Source organism: Sipha flava, unplaced genomic scaffold, assembly GCF_003268045.1.
Source record: "Sipha flava isolate LNK unplaced genomic scaffold, YSA_version1 44_pilon_pilon, whole genome shotgun sequence".
Classification (NCBI taxonomy): domain Eukaryota; kingdom Metazoa; phylum Arthropoda; class Insecta; order Hemiptera; family Aphididae; genus Sipha; species Sipha flava.
In genome coordinates this window covers 1176892-1193847 of record NW_020273203.1, presented here as the reverse complement: position 1 = coordinate 1193847, position 16956 = coordinate 1176892, and the positions used below count along the sequence as shown (strand labels likewise).

General features: G+C 32.9%; 1 protein-coding gene across 1 annotated transcript in view; it reads left to right on the top strand.

Annotated features, from left to right (window-relative positions):
* Positions 1-10585: 10585 nt before the first annotated feature.
* The window catches only part of LOC112689491 (band 4.1-like protein 4), a gene marked incomplete in the record, with an annotated part of 94465 nt that continues 88094 nt past the window's right edge, over positions 10586-16956 (top strand). Inside the window, 1 exon segment of the mRNA XM_025563229.1 lies at positions 10586-11121.

Genomic DNA, 16956 nt, shown 5'->3' with positions numbered 1-16956 from the left:
AACAACTATAAAAAATGGGATTACTGATTATTTGTTTGGAAGCGGTTATAAATCATCAAACTTATCGGTAACAGTGGCGTACCCATGAAACATTTTTTTTTTTGGGGGGGGGGGGGTTTCATAAATTAATTGCACAATTTTTTATGGTTATAATATAATCTGAAACTTTGTTATAAATTATTACTAAATAATTAAAATTCATGTTGATCACTTGATATCAATGATAGCATGAAAAAAATTTAAATACAAAATATTTTGTCATAATGAAAGTTCAAACTTAATATGATACTTGAAAAACTTAATATAATTAAAAAAAAATTGATCAGTGTATTCCATAGTGTACACTGTATAATGTGTACTTATAAAAATATTAAATATTAAACTTAAAAAAACATATTACATTTTTATACCCATCTTATTTGCTCTCATAATCATGATTTCATTGAGAAAATCAGATGATAATGATGATCTTAGATCACTACATATAAACTTGAGCCCAGCAAATGTACGATCTATAATTAACAGTTCAATTAAAATGGTTTCAAATCCACGGATATTTGTTTTATTTTTTCTGGTAAGATATAAAATTGAAATTAAAATTTACTAACCAGTCGATTGGCTTGATTCAATAATTTATAATTTATTTACTTTTTTGTACAATAATTGTTTTAATTTTGGTATACTTAATAACCTATATCTGGTAGTACCTATATCGTACATGAGTTATAGATTTTTAATATTACATATCATATGTATCAACTATTAGAACAATCTGTATACTGAGAATTTACCCGTATTGTTTGTGCGCCGATATTATTAAGGGTTCGAACTTTTTGTTTTGGTGTTTTTACATTTTTATATTTACTTTGTGATTCTAAAATTATTTAAAAAACTATTTTTGAATTATTTTCGACTATTTAGAAAGTAATTAAAAAAAAAAATTTCAACGTTAATTGGTTTTGAGATTTACGGTATTGATAACCGATTCCAAAAATGAATGGTCACCGTTATAGATTTCCACCTTTATCAAATTACGCGATTACCGGTATTTGAAAACCATTTCTCTATATTGAAACTCGAGAACCGGAAAGCGGATACCAGTCCATAAAGTAGCCTGATAACTGGTTACTGGGAAAAATCGGTTACCCGTTTCAAGTCCTGCAAAAAAATGAAAATATTTGTTTTAATTCTGACAGTTTGATGGAATATTGGAATAGTATATTTTTTTTCTTTATATTTTAAATTGTGGCTGTAATCAAGAAACCGATCCAGATAGAAGCGAATTTCAAACACATGCCTTCTTACTTCTACAACTACAGGTACATCTTTTTAATTTTTAATAAAAACTATAACTATAATAATTTCAATTATATTTACCTAGGTTTCTTTTAGTAAGTAAATAATTTTTAAAATTAAATCCTAAATCAAATTGCCTCCGACCCCCAGATGTCAGAAGAGTTTTTCTCATTTTTTTTCAATATCTAAATGTTTTAAATAATTGTTTTGAGTCTTAAAGTTGAATCCTCTAATTTTTATTTAAATTTAATTTCGACGGTAAAACCATTCGTCTTGTTATTCGGTTAACCGATGCCTTTAGAAAATTGCAGTCCCGACGCATTTCATTAAAAATATCTGGAGTTTTAATTTCCATACACTTTAGAATCAACATAATTGATGGATATAAAACAGACCTAGTCATAAATATGTAATAATCGGCAAAATCAGATGTTATCAATGTATTTAAATTCGACCTTGAAACAGATAAATTATTATGTTAATTTAAAATACGTTTTGTAATTTAATGACAACGAGTTCATTAAATAAAATAGTAAGTTCAATTTGCCACGAGTTATACCAAACCGACCACTATCATACTGATATTAAAATAAAAAATACTAAATAATTATACATTTTCTATATCTACTATACTCGTATTGATATGTGACATTCACATCCATGCATTTGAGAAGTCGCTTTGCGTAAGTATTATTATTATTATTATTGCTGTTATTATTTTGATTGTATTTTCCATAAATAAATTGTAGTTATTCTCCTAATAATCATATTTGATTTGCTATGTTGACGACTTTTACTATACCGAATGTAATGGACCAGTGATGTAGCCAGGAATTATCCAAGGGGGATTTATGTTTTTGCACATCATTAAATTATGTTTACCAAATTGAATAAATTGATATTTGACCTTTCTCTGCTTGCTGTAGTTACGGAAAGTGTAGCTATTTGCAGAAATATATAATTCGATGGAAATATGAGTAGGTTACATGTTTTATGAGCTTCCCATGCATTTTTTGGTTTTACTACTTTAACAAACTTTTGTGTCCATGTAATACTTCTTCAATTACTGAATACATTTTAAATCTTCACAATACTTTTTTGCCAAACTTTTAATGTTTTCTTTTTTATCTGGCAAATTATTGTTTGTTGTAATGTGATAAGAATTAAAACAACTAATGCTATTATACAATTTAAGTAGGTATTAAATTAAACAAATTGTAAGGGGGGGATTTTAACCCCTAAACCTCTCCCCCCGTGTCTACGTCACTGTAATGGACGTTTCCTTATTGTTAGGTATCACCGAAGTATTCTTTACAAATTTCCATTCCTCTATAACCATTATAGATTTATTCATTTGTATAAACATTTTTAAAACACACAGGTGATTTAACGGCATCAATTTATTTTGTATTATGATTATTACATATTTATCGGATATAAATATTGCAAACTCCTTTTTTTTTCCAAAATCGAAGGAAACAGGGAACCTTTTATTACGTGTTAATTTTAAGAGATTGTCATCGCTTTTTCTCGCAAATTATTCTCAGTAACAAATATTTAATATTTGACTGAATCAAATACGGCATACTACATTCGTTTTATAGTAATACTTTTTTTCCATGGGTTTTTTTTTGTATAGTGCGGGAGCGGGGTAATAAAAAAGCTCCAACGTTTTATACGGTAGCATTTAATTGAACTGGAAACAATATAAGTACAGTTGGAAATAATTTTTAAATTTTTTTTTCACCTCGGGGTTTGAGATATTACATTGTCTGTTATAATTTATATATAAAAAAAAAATATGGTATAATCATAAAATTTCAAATGTAAACGATCACATTATAATAATTTAAGACGGGGAACTTATAACAGAAAAAATTTTAATAAAACAACTAAGAATTTGGTTTAATAACACTTGTTTTTTGGTCATGGATGGTTTTTGGTTGAATTTGGTTTTTGTTTTGAATTTGGAATTTGGTTATTCAACGCTCAAATTAACTTCATATTCTCATCAATAACTTCCGAAGAAATGTATCTATTAATATAATACTAATTTTTATGGTCCTTTTGGTAAATATTTTATGTATTAATAAAATACTGTATAAGTACAATTATGAACTGTTAAATTACTCTCAATTCATACCTATTCGCTTAATTATTGTTATTCGTTTTTGTTGAAATATCTATTCAATATATTCTGTTCATGAATTTTAATAAAACAACATTATTTATCACCATGGGTTAGTTATACCAGATCTTGTTTTGCATTTCAATCTTAAGATTTTGGCTTCCAGATTTGGCTGGCTTATAGATGTAGATAGTCATTATGATTTGTGTGAACATATGGAACTTGTTTAGAGTTACTGGAAGTATTAGTTATTTTAGTAAGCTGTATTTTCGTGTAGTTTATCGACAGTTCAAAATAATATCATAATATATTTTACTCAGATTGGAGAATAACAACATTTCAAGAAATATTAATTTTCAAGAAAATATACGGAAATAATTTTTTTTAACTGTATATATTTTTTTAAAGTACACACAATCTGAAAACATAATAAAATTCAAGTTTCAGCTACCATTATGCATTTTATTACTCAAAGATGATATTACATATTTAATTGGCACAACAGCATGTGACGGAAAATATAAATGAAAATTATTTCTCAGAATCTGGTTATATTATCCTATTGTATACCAGTAGTTCAATTAATGAAGCTACACTCCCTGACTATACATTCATTTTAAGGTCTCTTCAGATTGGAAATGTTCAATTATTCTATTAAATTTCCTAATAATATTCAAAAATAATTATTTGAATAATAATAACAGGTATTTATGGAAATTTATATAATTTAAATTAAAAATTATATAAATGTTCTGCTGTACTATCAAAATTACTTTTTCCGTTGAATTTATATACTAATCGTGGTTATTGTTAAAATAGTCAAAATTAGGTGGATATCTGATATCGTTACTCACTAGCATTATTGACTTGAGCTTACATTTTTTATGCGATTCGGTCAATTTTTTTCTATTAAGTTATGTTTGAATGTATGCAGTACAGTAAATAATAATAATTTTTTCATACTTAGACATTTTAATTGGATACAGCTGCGTGTGTAAATAATAAATTACATCTTTTTTATGCAGAATCTATTTTAATATTTCTATGTTTTAACTTTTAATTGGTTGGTGTCGGCCATTTGATCGGTCACTGTCGAAGGATGTTATGTAGTTAGTCCTGTTCATTTTTATATTAAAAATTCCTTATGATAATTTATGTATAATAAATAAATAAAAAGAAATAATAAATATAATTATAATATAATATATAATTATTATATAATATTATATTTTAATTTAAATATTTTTTTATATTTATTTTTAATATTTTATTTTATATTATTTAATATAATATGATAATAAAATAAATAATTTTTAAAGCTATTTAAAGATAATATTTTTTCTCGATTTCACAAAAAAAAATGTTCTAGTAAAAACTTGATATTTTCATATCATTATATGAATGAAACATATTAATATAGCCTTTAATTCAAATTAAAAGTAAAATATTGTATATAGTCTCTGAGAATAAGTTTCACTAAAATTTAGAATTTCCCTCTTTTGCAACTGTAACGTTTTAAAGGTGAAATAGTATAAGATTTTTTTTTTTTTGAGTCAAGTTAAAAGTGTACAACTTTAAACTATAGAGTTATTTTAAAAATTTTCTAAATTTACATGATTTACTCATAATTTTTCATGATTTAAAGTATTAAAAATTATATTATATATTTACCCAGTAGCTTACACTATTTTTCTTATATATATATATATATATATATATATATATATATATATATACTAAAGTCTAAGACTGATTAAAAGAAGTCGTAACCAAGTTATGTATTATTTTTATCTTTCACACGAGCAACATAATAAAAACTACTTTTGTTTACCATTAGGTAGATTGATTTAATGAAGCAATAAGGATTTTGAGAAAGTAATTAATATCGGCATGAAGTCCATTTAAGATCGATCGAGCCACTTTTTTAGATTTCAGGCGTGTATTCAGGGGGATTGCCCCCTCATTGGATATATTAAAATGTATTATTTGATTTGGATTTGTTGTAGGTTAAATTGCAATATTTTGTGTTAATGTAATTTCCATTTGAGAAAAAAAAAACTGAAAATATAGTTACAACTGTTTTAATAAAATATTTTAAATCGCTGATAGTTAATTTAGGAATCTCAGACGGAATTAATACGACTATATTATCTAAAGTAATGAAGAACACTAAATATGCTGAAGAAAATGTTAGAATAACCCTCTTTATTTCCTTTCTCGATGATTAATGAATTAGAATCTATATCCTATGAAGATTTGATATCAGTTTATGAAGTAGACGTGGTGCTGCAATAAAATTAACCATACGTGTGTCTGCGATTGAAGACGTATGCAAAGTGGTTGTGCATTGGACTAAATACGTAATTTTGCGTTCATCATTAGCGTTTACATTTGACACTACCGCGTCCATCGCATTGACGAGCGACAACACGAATCACATTGTTCGTGCCGTGACGTGAATTTCGCGTTTTAACAATTAATTGGACTGGTATTATTATACGCTCATTGAGAAGTCATTATACTGACTTCTCGATGAGCGTGTAATAATTAATTAATTAATTATAAAAACCACGATTAATTTGTAGACATGTTTATCTCACGAAATAAAGATATCATTTTTTTTTCTTCTAAACATCATATCGTAAATACATTTGATACGGTATTAATTATTTTATCAAACGTATATTTTACGGCATTTATGTGAATAAAAATTAATTATAAGGGAGATTTTTCAAATTAAAGTTAGTTTAGTAAATGTAACTAGCATTAAATTTAGAAGTTTTTTTTGCATTTATAACCGATTTTGATTTTATTAATGTCCGAGTTGTACAGAAATTATTTTCCATAAGGAAAAATACTTTCAAAACATTCTGAAATAATAAAACTGTGTCGAATGATCTGCGAGATTTAAAATGTTATTATAAGAAAAACTGCATTGTTCGTGGTTTTGACATATTTTTATACTCCTCGACAATATTCTGAAGTCGAAGAACTGGGGATCTCCATGGATTAGACAGTCTCCGGAAAAATGGCCAGGATTATCACAGGATTCGGAGCCCACCTGTCCGAGTTCGCGATAATCGTGACGGCATCGCGGAGTTTCACGCAGTATACCGAATACGACTGATACAAACCTTCTATTCCAGATGCCTTGCAACCCTTATCCATGGTGAAAATTCAAATCAACGGGTTAGACTTTGGGGAGTATATGGCTATATACACACGTAGAAAGAAAATTAATCAATTGAAATAGTTTCATCACGGACACGTTCGTATGTCGTGCATGTGACTGCTCAAGTGTCCACCCGCCCGTACCTGGTCGGGAAATCTGAACGAAAATTAGTAGTCAGGATAAGGAAAACCAACGAAGGGAGTTATCCCTTATCGCAGGGTTTAGATTAATAAAGTTCTTAACGGTTTATTTTCAACGATCGTTGCACTGTTTATTAACGGTTAAACACAAGCGACACGCGCATAACATCGTCACGTTCGCAACACGTACTCGAGGGGCACGGGTCAGTCGTGCCCGGTGCTGCCGACGTAAGCGACCACCACGACGGGGGAATCGTCGCTGGCCTCGCGGCCCGCGCCGTCGGCCGCGCTGCCCACGCCCGTGTACGATTGGGCGCCGAAACGGGCGGCCACCTCGGCCAGGTTGGCGGACGGCTCGACGTTGACGGCCATCTCAGCCGCCTCGACCGCACCGCCGTGCTTACAGTGCGCCTCGGCCGCGGCCAGATGGTAGGCGGCGTGCTTGACGCCGTCGTGGCCGTCGCCGGCCGTCGTGGCCGTGGTCATCCAGTGCTCCAGGTCGAGCCCGAACAGCGATGCGTTCACGGCGCCCGGTTTGCGGTTCTTGCACGACTTGAACGCGGGCAGTTTGGCCGTCAGGTGCTTGACGTCACCCTCCTGTCCGCCGTCCGCGCCCCGGTGCCTCAGCAGCGCGGCCGTCAGCTGCCTGTCCACGCGTTTCATCCGCGACTCGTCCGCCCCGTCGTTGCAGCGGTCCGCCGGGGCAGTCACTCGGCCGGCTTTGCCGGACGGCCCGTCCGCGACGGTTGCCCGGGCGGCCCTGTTAGATGGCCCGTCCGCCGGCACCGCGTCCTGGCGTCCGCTACGGCACGGCGGCTCGTCCTGCGCACCCGGGCACCGGCCACCGCAGCTCTTGTCCGCCGGCGGTTCGCTGCCACCGCCGCCTTTGCCGCAGCCGTCGCGCGACTCGAACATCCGCTCGTACAGTTTCATCAGCGACCCGTACTCGTCCCCGTCCTCCGCGATCTCCTCGCACTCGACGTCCCGGCACGGACCGCACGACATGCCGCCAGTGATTCCAACGATCTCGATGTCTCGGGGTGCCACTCGCGTTACGCTCCGTCGGTGGATGCGTTCAAGGGCGGTCGAATCACTCGCGTGATAACACCGATTTGGCGGCCGAGCAACAGCCGTGCGGTAAATCTCGGTTGTCAAATAGGTTGATCGAATTTTCTGAGATTTTCCGGTCGCTTTTGGCACGTTTTTCCGGTACGTTTGCCGTGTTTAACCGTCGCGTTTCGGTGCCGGGACAACCGGGGAAAACGCGCGATCACGTTCAACTCATCACCATACGCACGGCTTTGTTTGGTAATCTTTCTTACATTATTCTAGCTCACCGCGAAAATCGAACGTCAAACGGAAATCGCGCGATATTGTTTCGTTCGTCGTTCTCGCGAACGTCGTGAAATGGGAAAAATAATAAATAGAAGTAGAAAATCTGCACGTACCGTTCTAGTTGGTTTTGACTGCGCAACAGTCTAGCAATAACCTTTTAGCGAAAATTAAAAACGACGTGTACTTTTTCATTTTGTTTTCGGCTTTTGTCGCTATTTCTCCGATTTGGTCGACTTACTCTTTGTCTCGTACATCCCTGTCATACATATAATCACGTCTAGTTGTATATATAGTAAAGTTTTTAGTTTAGTTTTAACTTCAATTTTCAATACTTTCAAATATTATGATATTTTTATTTAGTGAGCTAAAAAAACAGAATAACTGTGTTGTGTATTACGATAATTGACTATATTTTTATGACCAAAAATCAATCTGCATATGTTTCATGACGTTTATGCTTGTTATATTTTAAACCAGTGGTTTCCAATTGGTGGACCACGGATCTTCAGGGGTCTACGTGTTGATTTTAGGAGGTCCACGGTTATGTAGTGCGCATTGTGTTTCAAATCGTTTTTATTTAATTATTTGATGAATGCATTTGTATGGGCAGTAAAACAATAATATACAAATCACGTAGATTTTTGACACGTTTACCCAAAATTTGTACATGGTTTTATCGACTTTGAGTGTTATTTATTACAATTTCATGTACACATATATGTATGTATGTATACAGTTGGGAACCATTAAAACGTTATCGATACATACAGAATGAATCAGCGCACTACCCTGTTTTGCAAATCATCGGGAAAAAATAAAAGCACACGTAGATCGCTTTGGATATTATATCGTGGACGAATCGGATACCTCTTCAAGTTCCATATATTATTGTTTTTCACGCGCATACGCGCACTCAGATCGTATTCATGACTGTACACACGATTGAGTAACCCCCCACCTCTCTTCAGCCTCGTCGACTCGAAATTGCCAATAACATTAAACTATACTACGCCCAGCGCAGTCAGCGAGTTCCGAATGCTAAAAGACGATATCATAAAATAGGGGCTCACCCGATGCCGGGCGACTCGTTTAATCCCCCGTGGTTTTGCGTCGGCGGTAACTGCAGTGGTGGTATATATCGTCCTATCCCTCCACGACATCGTCACCGCCGTTCGGGTACGTACACCGAGATATTTTGGATTTTTTCTCGAGGGTGGACGGACAGGCTCGTTGTTCCCGTTCCGTCCAACGGTTTAAATCGTTCATAAATATTACTAATGTTCTCACGACGATCAAATGCGGCTTCGGATACGTTGTTGGGGCTATATCGTAGAGATGCTACGGATTTTTCGTTGGTTAGTTCCGCATTTTTATGTTCAAATGTTGAATTCGAGATTTCGAAGACGCGCAGGTACCCGCGCGACCGATCGAGCAAAAGTCGCGAAACGGATCGGAGAGGACGACGACCGGTGCGCAACGTCGTGGCCACGGGTACGCGTACTTACGGTTTTAAGGTGCGGCCCCACTGGAAGCGATTTGCGTTTTAGCGATAGCGTGTAGCGATTTTGCGTTTTAGCGATTTTAACAAAAGTATGTAACTCATATATAGTGGGCCCACTGAGCGCGTGTCGCGTGTCGCGTGCAGCTTTACACTCGCGGTAATCGCTAAAAGAACAAAATAGTTTGATATTCGGCGATTAATCGCTGTCAAAATGTCTTCCGCGTCGGTTGTGTCCGAACAAATAGCTGCCGCTGTCTTCGTACAGGAAGCTATTTGGAATCCTAGACACCCAGACCACAGTAATAGGACTAAGATCTAAAAATGTTGGTCCAACGTTGGAAAAGATCTCGACATGGATGATAATTTACTTTAATGTCGATTAAAGCAGCACATTCAGCCAGCAACGTTTTTCTGGACGTCATCTTGGTTGAGGATCGAATAAACTAATGAAAAATAAAACGAACGCGCGTGACGTAAAATTGTAGAAACGCGTGTAAAATCGCTAAAGTGCCCCCATCAAAATCGGTAGTGGACATCGCGCGCGTAAAATCGCAGAAACGCTTGAAACGCAGAAACTCAAAATCGCTTCCAGTGGGGCCGCACCTTTAGGTTTCATTTCGAAATTGAAGATACAAATGTAAAGGAGCAGGACATGGGCGACGCGACGGCGAGAGAGGAAATGGAAGAGGAACGTCGGACGCGGAGAGAAGACGGACGAATAAAAATATTTATCCGGACAATCGTGAAAATATTTACGAACGTCTGGTGCGATTGTGATACGTCCGCACGGACCGTCGGACACGACGACCAATGGAATACTAATGACTTATGTAATGTATTCCGAGAACATTATAACGACCGTACACGGCGTATGTAATAATAATACGCACACACGGACGCGCGCGCGCCCGTACACTCGCACACACGCACAATGTTGGCAGCGCCGTGTGGCGGCGGCGGCACTCCAGTTCACCTGTTCTCCGCGTCGTTCCCGCCGCGCGGCCGTTCCAGCAGCCGTTCGCGAGCCACTCCATGTGAGCAGTCCTTCGGATGCTCTCTCGCACTGCACGCCGGACGCGTTCGCCTTCGCCGTTATTATTATTATTATTATTGTTATTATCCGTCATCGTCGTTTTTCAGAGTTTATCAATCATTATTTCGTGGCGTACTGCGTCGTGTGTCGGAATATATAAGTTTTGTACGTCCGAGATCGATCTCTTTTTTTTTCTTTTTTTTTACCTTTTTTTTTTTTACAAAAAAATTAAAAAACGGTGTGCGCGCGTGCGTGTGATTTTCGTAAAATTAAATTTTCCGTTGCTCGTCCGTGCGTTTTTTTTCGTGGTCTCGCCGCGTGCGAGCGCGCCTTCAAACATACGTGATCGATAATTATCTTATCATTATATTCATCATCACCGTCATAATCATCGTCGCACACCGCACGGACGGAAGAATATTACGGAACACCCGATGTAGGTGTACAGCGCGCGGATCCGTTTTTTCGAACTCACGAGCGGTGGACACCGTCGAAGTCTACTTGGTCATCCTCGAGGTTGGTTGAGAGATAATAATACTTTTGCGGACGAAAATGTTTTTTTTCGCTTTTTACAGTCCGTACAAGTCGGGGACGCACGTATGCACTGCACATCTATCCGTACACGGGTGGATTGGTATTCGTGCAACGAAATGTTTAAGAGTTAATTAATTAGCAATAGAAAAATCATCCTTAAATTTATAAAAAATAAAAAATATGGAAAACTCAAAGAGAAATCTAAAGGGAAACACCTCTTAAAGTTTAAATTTTTGAAGGTTAATGGCAAATTTAGGGCGATGTTGCCGTGCACAGTTACAAGCCCGTATACGTATTTTTGAAAGATTTATAACAATATTCACTCAGTGATTGTTTCTCAAAATATATTTACTTGCTAATACTTTTTAAAACGTTGAAATTATTCCCCCTCATCCCCCAAAAAATAAAAAAATAATGCGAATGAAATGTAATTTAAAGATAAAACAATTAGTACAAAAAAAGTCTTTTAACTTTGTGGTAACATTTTCAGTAGTATATAAATCAAACAGATAGGGCAGCTGAATAAAAAATGTAAATCATTTTTTAAATTTATTATTGATAGAGATATGTTAAAAAACAACGTTATAAATAAAAAAATAATCTGGGTTTAATAATTAATATTTTTTTTATTAAATTAATTTGAGGAATAATCAGATTTATGTGTATACTCGTACGTATATTATAAATTCTTAACCGTCTAATGAAATATACCATTATATTATGTAGATACCTATTTATCAAGAATTAAATCACTTAAAGTTATTTTTATGAATTATAATTGAGTTCAAATGACATGATGACGTTCTATTAGAATTTGTAGTTTTTTATTTTTTAACTATGAAGTTCTTAAATAGATGTATGAAAAAATCGTAGCTTTTCTTTATACATTTAAAACTTGAACATTCCAGTAAATATCATATATATTTATATAATATCAATATATTATTAACTTATTTTAATCGTAATAATTTTTTGATAACCAGAAAACTTTAAAACGGTATCTAGGTATTTATTCAATTGTTTTAAACTCCTAATTTTTTTTAATTTTGTGCTTATATTAATTATTAAATAACCATTAAAAATACTCACGAAAAATCTTAAATGTATTGACTCATTAATTTATATATTAATGTAATAAACATCGTATTATATATAATTCATAATAATAAATATTATTTACTTTTATTATATTGTATACTTAATATATAAGTAAAAGAGAGGTTTTTTTGTCCGAGAGTATAAGTGAATGAATGTTAATATATTCGAATAAATAACATTATAATAATATCAAGACCATAATATATTTGTACTTATTTTTACGCATAAAACAAATAAAATTAAACCTCCATATTTTTAACTGCCTATATTTTAAAATTTAATCTTATTCCGTTGTTTTTTTATATGAGTGTAGATTTTTTTATTTTGTCATTTTATTCTGAATTTAGTAAATTAACTACTACTCTAAAAGTTTACGATACTTACTACTTTATACTGTTTTCCTGGTATTTCTTGCGTATTTTTTTTACCTCTATTTGTAAAATAATGTTTACAATAAAGTTTTTTGAGTGTTACATTAATTTGTACTATAGTAACTAATGAAAATGTTATGGCTGATGATGACTTTTTAGAACGAAGTTTAACACTTTTCTTATAAGACAAAACATTTGATCTACTCTTTATAAATATATGAATATTACAACAAATCTATTGTTGTTACATTCATAAAATCATTTTAAATTATGGTGCATTGCTGCTCATGCCCAGTATAATTACTTATCAATAATTTTGTATTTGAGTATAACCATACCATATATCCACGAATAATAACGAACGCCGAAGGCCATATTACAGTTACTTCAAACATAAGGTTTTTGATGTATGATATCGTATGGTATAAAATATAATTTACTTTTTCGTTATTCAATGCCATAGAAGTATAATTAGTTAATTACAATATATTATATTTATTTATTTCCACTATGTATAATTATTATTTCATCAAAACTTTTTAAATAATTTACGTATTTTATGTATATAATATTTATGCACGATAATTTATACTTCTATGATCGTTTAAAAATGTATTTACCATTAACATTTTGCGAATATAATATAAGATATATGTAATTATATTCGAGGCCAAAATGCTTGATAAATGTATTCTAATCGAATATCGACAGGCATAGGGAAGTAATGATAACGTAAAGATAATAATCAGATGGTGTGAAAAATTACGTCCAAATAGAAATAATATTTTATGAACTAATTAGGATGACGAATACTTGTGTAACGTATAAACAATAAGCAGTTAGGTTAGGTGTACCAATAATCCATGTTAATAAAATAACGACATAAAAAACATTTGGGTTACATTTAGTTTACGAGTGTAATCTTCTTGACTTTGGTTTAGACTCTAAACTTTAGAGCGTTGTGCGATGATGTTATTTTAGATTATACAATGATTATTGTTATTACACCCGCTAAGCGTACGTATAATTAGTAATCAAGGTTAAATATTTTAACGTAGATCAAATATGTATGTTCAGCAAGTTTTGATTCATTGTTCCTTTCGATTAAGGTAAATATAAAAGCATACATTTTGAAGATGTTTGTAATGTAAAACAAATGATGAAGTGTACATTTCGAATAATAATAATGATGATTATATAATTAATGTAAGTTTGATGTTACAAAAATAATGAAAATCACAAATATGGATTTATCGCGAACAAGTTTATACTTGATTAATTTAGTAAACACTATATCATTATACGGGTTAAAACTGTTTTCGTCCAAATTTTTATATTTTTTTTAGTAATTAATAATTTAAGTGGTTTTCTTAGATATTGTTAAACCGATAAACGTGTCCGTTATGGTTGCAACATTCTTTGTCTTAGAATTTTACTTATAATTGTCGATTTAGTAAAAAATATAATTTATACCTACTGGTATTTTTTCAAGGCGAAGAATTTGAACTAGAAAATGTAACGCTATGTGCTGTGTTTATAAATCACCCGTCGAAACCGGGAATCTATAGTGCACGGATAGATAGTTTAGAGACTTTTCCCCTTACTTGTTGCTATCAATATTATTGTCGAAAAGGTATCACGAATGCACTTTACGAGTACGACTATATGCGGTACGTGTTTGTTGGAAAATTTGTACTAAAGACGTGCTCGAAGCATCAGCAATTTTCTTACGTTGTGTGTGGGTGCATTCAAAATATTCGATTTATTTGCCATTGATTTTTTTCGCGGTAGATTAAGATTTTATAGCCGATGGGAATTAATTATTATTTATCATTTATATTTTTATCCGGTAATTTTCACACCAACTTAATGTGTATAATCTCGTGCCTTGTAAATGTAAATACCATTATCATTATAACAATATACAAGTGGGTACGACTGTATGAAGTCGAAAATGGCATGGCTGGTATATAATTGAACTCCATACGTATAGAGTGATTTAAAATATACGTACGTTTCACTTTATTTATCCTTTATTCTTTTACGATGCAGTAACTGCGTACCGAGCTGCGTATATACTACATGACACATATTGAAATATTTAATAATCTTTATTCGCGGTCTAAAACCTATTACCTCGATGATTGTCAATTTCGACTACACAATTACTTCATTAAATTTGTTTGCGCACATTTATTTTATTTCGCATCATTCAATATTATTGTACATTACTATGTATGCAAATCGTTTTTGACTTATTATTTCCAAAAGCGAACTTACAATTAGTACAATTAGCCTATTTAATGTTTAATTATATACTTATAAATTATTGATGTAAATTACGAAATATTTTCTATGTACATATTTATACATTTTTATACTAAAAAAAAAAATAATTATTTTCACTATACTAACTTATTAAAAATGTCTCTTTAATAGTTAGATACTCTAAGTGGTTTTGCAGCAATCAAATGTGTCGCTCGTCGCATTTTTCTTAATTTAATTTTTGCCAATAGATGAAATTATAATTTACGTTTGTTTTTACAATGTAATCGAAAAACATAAAAAGTTTAATTGACATCGCCTTAAAACGACGATTGACTTGATTACCGTGAAGTGAACAGCTGCAGCTGATGTACAATATTTAAAATGTGTTATTTTTAATTACAAAAAGTATTTCTTTAAGTAAATAATTTTAATCTCATTGAAGTATTGAATTGTATTTCAAAATAAATTTTGAATTCATATAATTTTTTTATTTAAGTAGATTACGTATGACTATGTACTTGTTTGCACATATAAATTAGAAATAGTATAACCCTTCAGTATCAAAAAATCGTTCTAAAATATTTAGTTTAGCTCAAAATCTGAAAGAAGGGTATCGGGTGTTTTCTGATATTATTAAATGTGCCTTTATCAATAGGCATAATCCACCAGGTACTAAAATCACTGCACATTTTGCTGAGTTTATTATAAAACTTATTTTTAGGGCGATATTATTTTAAAGTGGATCAGGAAAATGTTTGTTTTATTATAATGTGTTTATTAATATCAGACACTTGAGTTTATGTATTCAGGGATTATCTTTTTTAGAAATTTTAACCAAAATAAGTTTCTTATTTACGGTTTAGTTGTTTATAGTATAGTTGTTTAAAGTTTAGATCGTAAAACTGGAAATAGAAAAATGTTGCGGCATAAAGTTTTAGTAGGTGATTATCGAACAACTGAGCCTGATATTAAACTGGTACGTGTGTTAAAACATTAAGAAAAATAACAATTTGAAAGCAAAAGAGGTCGCAGTAATATTTTTAAATTATTTTCAAATAGGTAGGTGTTTCGTGTATTGTTATTGATAATAAAAATATTTTCGCAAATTACAGAAATCTTTCAGAAATAAAATAATTGATTGTTGCGCCGTAATTTTTATTTTTTAATCACTCTGTACACATATATGAATACGCATATATGTACACATATGTACATGAAACGTGGTTAAACGTTAGCGGGTGTATGTAGAAAAAAACTCGCAAGGACGACATTATGCGACCATTGTGTTATGTAATTTTCAGGACACTTAAACTCGAAATGTGTGCTTATTTTCGTCGTTGCCCACAATATAATTTATCGATTTAATTGAAATAGAAAAATAATATTTCTTCAAAAAAATAAAACTGAAACAAATCGGATTTTTCAAAATCAAACTCGATCTTAATATTATTTTTTGATGACCATTGTTTACACTATATCTGTTTGTATAGCTGCGATTTCGATTTGATTTAATTTTTGAATAACGGTCGTAGAATTTATTATTCTATAATCAATGGTTTTACTATCGCATTGTTTAAAAGAATAATTATTCATTTTTAGCAGCTAGTAGTGCTTAATTGAAATTAGTATGATCAGGCATTAAATTGTTTTCGATTAAAACAAAAGTTTAAAGCTCGTATGGTAAATATTCTTAGGATTCTTTTCCGTGTACCGAAAACGAATCGTAAAAAATCAGATATTTACGGAATGGATGTTTTGAAAATGTTGAAAACCAACAGAATCGGTTCTTATTGAAAAAATTTCTCTCTAACTCTCGGTACTACTGTGGATACAAAGATTTTTTTTTTCGTACGGGATAATATCGCCGACACGGGGATATTAACGTCGAACGAATGCGTACGAGAAAAAAAATCGTCGAAACCGACGTAAAAGGGGTGCTGCGCCTCAGTGGTGGTGGAACTGGTGTTGCTGGTGGTGATATGGTGTTTGCGGTAACGATGGTGGCGGTGGTGCTTGCGGTGGCTGTGGTGACAGTAGCGGCCCCGTGAAGGTTCTGGTGGGGCGGCGGAGATGTGGGAGG